Consider the following 6240-nt stretch of genomic DNA (forward strand, 5'->3'; position numbering starts at 1 on the left):
ATCCTGTTTCCATTGATCATCCTTGAGATGTTTCTACAACTTGATTGGAGTCCACCTGTGGTAAATTGTATTGATTGGACATGATTTGGAAAGGCACACACCTGTCTATATAAGGTCCCACAGTTGACAGTGCATGTCAGAGCAAAAACCAAGCCATGAGGTCGAAGGAATTGTCCGTAGAGCTCCGAGACAGGATTGTGTCAAGGCAAAGATCTGGGCATGGGTACCAGAACATTTCTGCAGCATTGAAGGTCCCCAAGAACACAGTGGCCTCCATCATTCTTAACTGGAAGAAGTTTGGACCCACCAAGTCTCTTCCTAGAGCTGGCCGCCCGGCCCAACTGAGCAATCGGTGGAGAAGGGCCTTGATCAGGGAGGTGTCCAAGAACCGAGTGGTCACTCTGACAGAGCTCCAGAGTTCTTCTGTAAAGATGGGAGAACCTTCCAGAATGACAACCATCTCTGCAGCACTCCAACAATCAGGCCTTTATGGTAGAGTGGCCAGACGGAAGCCACTCCTCAGTAAAAGGGACATGACAGCCCGCTTGGAGTTTGCTAAAAGGCACCTAAAGGACTCTCTGATCATCAGAAACAAGATTCTGGTCTGATGAAACCAAGATTGAACTCTTTGGCCTGAATGCCATGCGTCACATCTGGAGGAATCCTGGCACCATCCCTACGGTGAAGCATGGTGGTGGCAGCATCATGGTGTGGGGATGTTTTTCAGCGGCAGGAAGACTAGTCAGGTTTGAGGGAAAGATGAACGGAGCAAAGTATATGAAAACCTGCTCCAGAGCGCTCAAGACCTCAGACTGGGGCGAAGGTTCACCTTCCAACAGGACAACAACCCTAAGCACACAGTCAAGACAACGCAGGAGTGGCTTCAGGACAAGGCTCTGAATGTCCTTGAGTGGCCCAGCCAGAGCCCGGACTTGAACCCGATCTAACATCTCTGGAGAGACCTGAAAATAGCTATGGAGCGACGCTCCCCATCCAACCTGACAGAGCTTGAGAAGATCTGCAGAGAAGAATGGGAGAAACTCTCCAAATACAGGTGTAAAGGGTCTGAATACTTATGTAAATGTTAAATTTCAGGTTTTTTTGCTTTGTCATTATGGGGTATTGTGTGTAGAGTGATGAAGGGGAAAAACCATTTGATCCATTTTAGAATAAGGCTGTTACATAACAAAAGGTGTCTGAATACTTTCCGAATGTACTGTATGTGAGACCAACTTCTCATCTCTTGCTGCAACAAAATCTAAATATCGCAACAGACAGGCTGTTGAAAACATCTTGATACCTCTGGGGTGTCCCTGGCACAAAACAAGTTTGAGAAAGGCTGGCCAATACTATAGGCCTAGACTATCTGAAGAGCGTACTTGGAGAAGCAGAGGGCAAAGTTATATTTCTAAGAAAGTGTACTTCCTTCCCGAGTTTGTGCGCTGCCGGGATGGTGTATATAAAACTAGGCTACACTGCATTATACACTGCAATGGATAGGCGTTCCCAATCATGAGCCCTGGCCTGCCCTGCTCTTGCTGATGTAAACCCTTTTTTGTGCTGCCTAACCAATTACTGTGTCGTGTACGGTGGCACGTCAGGAGGCGAGTCAATTTGTTTAAAAAATGCTATATCTGTGTGCGCGGACTAGGCCTACTGATGTCCTGTTCAGCTTTAGAGGGAGAGAGTGAAGATGACTAGCAGGAGCGGAGGTAAGCTTACTATTGCTATATTTGATTTTAATAAAAATTATATGTTTCGTTGCCCATAATGAAGCTATTTATCAGAGTTATTGAACTCACAATAAACCATATTCAAGTTATTTACGTACATGACTATGAAGGGGCAGCCACAGAGATGGACAGCACATGGGTGCTGAAAGTAGGCTAATTCGAGAAGACCTAATTCATTTAAACAGTCTTCATTTTAATTTGACTTTAGGCTACTAACAACAAGAGGTCTTTGTGTTGGAGACTATTTTTTCCTATTGAAGAAATAAGAGGTAGGCCTACCTGTTTGACAGACTAAATTATAGACTACTATCCATAGATTTTGTCAGCCAATTCCTTCAGTCACCATGAACTCCTTAAATATCTCAGTGTCAGTGAAGAGCTTGGTGTGTTAAGTTAAAACCAGGGCTCGAATTGAGGGGGTATGTGAGGGTATTGTGGCTTTTGTTAAAGAAAATGGCTAAAAGCATGGGCCTACTCCTTGTTAACTTAAGATTTTGAAAATAATGTAATGGACCTGATTATATAAAGCAATCTATAACGATTGTGGATGGAAAATGCCGGGGAATGACGTGACTCCGATGCATATGGGATATATTTGGTTTGTCTCTATGACAATTCACAGGCTGCACTACAACCTTCTATAGCTGGGGAGGAGACAAAAAAATTACTTTACTTGGGAAGTAATGATTCTGTCACTATCAATTGAGGTTCGACATTTCAACAGGCTATCAAACAACATACTAACTCTAAATCAGTCAGGAGCAAGCCAGGTAGCCTATTTAGGCTATATTATTATTATTTCAATGCCATTTAAGAATTCAATTGTGAAGCATTTGTGACACACTACAGGCTGGCAGGAGCGCTCAGCATTTCAACAACACATCAACAACAGCACTTCAACAACAGCACTTCAACAACATGCCTATACATTTTGCGTTTAGGGTGTATAAAATGAAATAAATAAAAATAATTACTCAGAATTAAATAATAATGAAACGAAAAATGCCTTATTAGGCTATCAAGCTTCAAGTTCCTTGGCGTACACATCACTGACAAACTGAAATGGTCCACCCACGCAGACAGTGTGGTGAAGAAGGCGCAACAGAGCCTCTTCAACCTCAGGAGGCTGAAGAAATTTGGCTTGGCACCTAAAACCCACCTAAGATCCATGGGGCGGCGCACAATTGGCCCAGCGTCGTCCAGGGTAGGGGAGGGAATGGCCGGCAGGGATGTAGCTCAGTTGGTAGAGCATAAAAAAATACAAATAAAATAATGTATGCACTCACTAACTGTAAGTCGCTCTGGATAAGAGCGTCTGCTAAATGACTAAAATGTAAATGTCTGTATCACCGCCTGGTACGACAACTGCACCGCCCGCAATCGCAGGGCTCTCCAGAGGGTGGTGCGGTCTGCCGAACGCATTACCGGGGGCAAACTACCCGCCCTCCAAGACACCTACAGCACCCGATGTCACAGGAAGGCCGCTATCATCCAGAAGCGAGGTCAGTACAGGTGCATCAAAGCTGGGACCGAGAGAATGAAAAACAGCTTCTATCTCAGAATGCTAAATAGCTATCACTAGCACATTAGAGGCTGCTGCTGCCTATTGAAATCACTGGCCACTTTAAGAAATGGAACCCTAGTCACTTTAATAATGTTTACATATCTTGCACTACTCATCTCATATGTATATACTGTATTATATTCTATAATATTCTACTGTATATTAGTCCATGCCGCTCTGTCTTTGCTTGTCCATATATGTCAATATTCTTACATTCCATTCCTTACTAGATTTGTGTGTATTGGGTATATGTTGTGAAATTGTTAGATATTACTTGTTAGATATTACTGCACTGTCAGAGCTAGAAGCACAAGCATTTCGCTACACCCGCAATAACATCTGTTAAACACGTGTATGTGACAAATACAATTTGATTTTGATTTGATTTATACAGTGCCTTTGAATTCACTTTTAGAAACATGAGTCTGGCCAGTCTTTGGTTTGAGGATCATGTAGTGACCTATGCATGCCTAGCTTGTTAATTTAGCCTAGCAGATGCTCTTATCGAATCACAGTCAACACAAATCTGTTTTGTAACAACAATATCATGGAATAAAATAGAATAAATTAGAAAATGATAGTTTCCCAAATGAAAAAAAAAAGTTACAAGTGCATACCTGATGATACAGTATGTGTCTGCTGTGTTAATCATTTAATAATGGATTATTCTTCAATTCATTGATGATCAGATCTTTCAGTTGTAACTGGTTCTGTTGCTCTGCATTTCTCCAGTTGATAGACAACTTTAGCACTGTTCCAAACTTAGACTATCCTCTTTTTCAACAATAGTCTGTATAGAAATCAAAATGTCTCCGGTGCTGCAGCATGCACTCATTCATTGTCATGCTCTGTTGTGGTATTAAAAAAGATTATGCTTGTCTCCAGACATGTAAATGGATGTAGAATTGCATGAAATGCATTTATTAAAGGCAATTTTTTTGTCAGACCACAAATAATATGATAGATTCATGCAGTGCTTTTATTACAATGGATGTCTTTTCACCCTTGTTCGCTGTGGTCTGCGAATCCACAACCTTCTGGCTACAGTTCTTAAAACTGCATACCCAAGGCTCTGGTCTGTCCTAGGAGTGAGGGTAAATGTAGGCATGTTCACTGCTATCCACTTGTTTCAATAATCCTTTTTTTTTTTTTTTCAGGGCGGGGAAAATATATATTTTACTGAAGGGAGGGCCATCCATTTTCTCTACGGATCCCTTTATAAATAAAGTACATTCTCTTAGCAGACGTCTTTCTTTTTGCATCTATTTGATCAGAAATAATAATTTAAAAAAACAACTAAAACTTTATATGACTAAAAGAGTTTGCAAAGTTTGATGCGAAAATGTGGATGCGATTTGGTTACTTGGTAGGCTACTGTGCTGTGTGTAAATTCATTCTGTCAAATTAATTACTAGCCTGTGGCCCCGCCCCTCGCTCTCTCTCTCTCTCTATCTCTCTCTCTCGCTCTGTGTCATTGAGTTCAGGGACCCTGAAAGACCCTTATATGTGGAGTTAAAAAACGAAGCCCTCCAACCTGTGATATGGCTCATGTCAATGGGATTAGGAATCTTGGACGCTCAAATCAAAAGAGGAAGTATAAGGGTTGCCATGACACCTTGCACAGGCTTGTAAACGAGGGGGAGGGGAGACCGCAGCTTTACTGCGTGGCTGCGAGATGCTCCATCTCTTCTGTCCCGGTTCTAAACGCGGCATTGGCAAACTCACAAAGCCTAGCTGATAGAGGGGGAAATATCGATGACATGACACAAATAGGCTACGGTGGCCTACCATACTGAGTACTCCCACAAATCCAAATATTGATTGCTGATGATGGCTTTGGGTGCATTTCTTTTAGGCTACCCTACATTATGCCAATAGGACAAATTGTTCCTATAAATCAGTCTGAGAATAAAAATGTGTAAATATTATCAGGTGAAACTGGAAATATCGCGGAAAACGCTGGTTATAACCGTTAAATATAAATATGAATTGTCTTGTCCGTGATGATTGCAGTGTTGTAAAATAAGTGAGACAGAGTTTTTTTTTAATGAAAGCTAGCCGCCGACACAAGCTTGTCCATATTTTATTTGGCTACATTTCATTCCATTGGTTCAATATGTCACTGCTGCATACCCATATTATCCTCGGGTCGTTTTGCAAGAGACTTCAGTAAAAGAAACATGAATTACTGTCGTGATGAAAAAATAAGTATTGCACAGTGTCCTGTCCGGTTTCAAGTACATTAATTTAAAGTGGAACAAAAATGATACAATCCTAAACATCTTACCGTAATAGTGTCGCCTGCGGTGGTCCCACGGGATGCAGCACAGCCAATAATTCATGCGATATATGGACTGACAGTCCATGCGAAGTCTCACGGTCCCGTTACCGGCGCACTGTTCCCGGTCCCTCCAATGTCCGATCCTTTACTGACTGCAGTAGTAGCCACTTGCCAGGACAGAAGCAGATGCTCAGAGATGGCTCGAGCACCGGCTCCACTCAAGCTGTTCTCTCATCTTATATTAACTCTTTCGTCACCTCAATGAACAGTGGCTTAAACAGTGAGCAACGCTCAGAGCTAAGTCGTGTTCAGTAGGGAGAAACGTTTTGAAACTGAATGAGAGTGGAAAGGAAAGGGGGATACCTAGTCAGTTGCACAACTGAATGCATTCAACCGAAATGGGTCTTCCGCATTTAACCCAACCCCTCTGAATCAGAGAGTTTCGGGGGCTGCTTTAATCGACATCCAAGTCATTGGTTCCCGGGGAGCAGTTATTGTTGGGGGTTAACTGCCTTGCGGGCGCGGACTCGGGGATTCAAACAAGCGAACTTTCGATTACTGGCCAGACGCTCTTAACCGCTAAGCTACCCGAGGTATAGTGCTACCGGAACTTGTCCAATTAGAACAGGTTTAGTTTCAATCTTCCGTTGTGAATCGTTTTG

At 42.5% G+C, this 6240-nt stretch overlaps 1 protein-coding gene across 1 annotated transcript in view; it reads right to left on the minus strand.

Moving 5' to 3' along the window:
• LOC121544257 (transmembrane protein 229B-like) overlaps positions 1-5886 on the minus strand; it is a 16007-nt gene extending 10121 nt beyond the window's left edge. The window contains exon 1 of the mRNA XM_041854171.1: positions 5585-5886. The gene's annotated coding sequence lies outside the window, so the exon portion shown is untranslated. The remainder of the gene's footprint in view (positions 1-5584) is intronic.
• Positions 5887-6240: the final 354 nt, after the last annotated feature.

The sequence above is a fragment of the Coregonus clupeaformis genome, chromosome 29 (genome assembly GCF_020615455.1).
Source record: "Coregonus clupeaformis isolate EN_2021a chromosome 29, ASM2061545v1, whole genome shotgun sequence".
In the NCBI taxonomy this organism is placed as follows: Eukaryota; Metazoa; Chordata; class Actinopteri; order Salmoniformes; family Salmonidae; genus Coregonus; species Coregonus clupeaformis.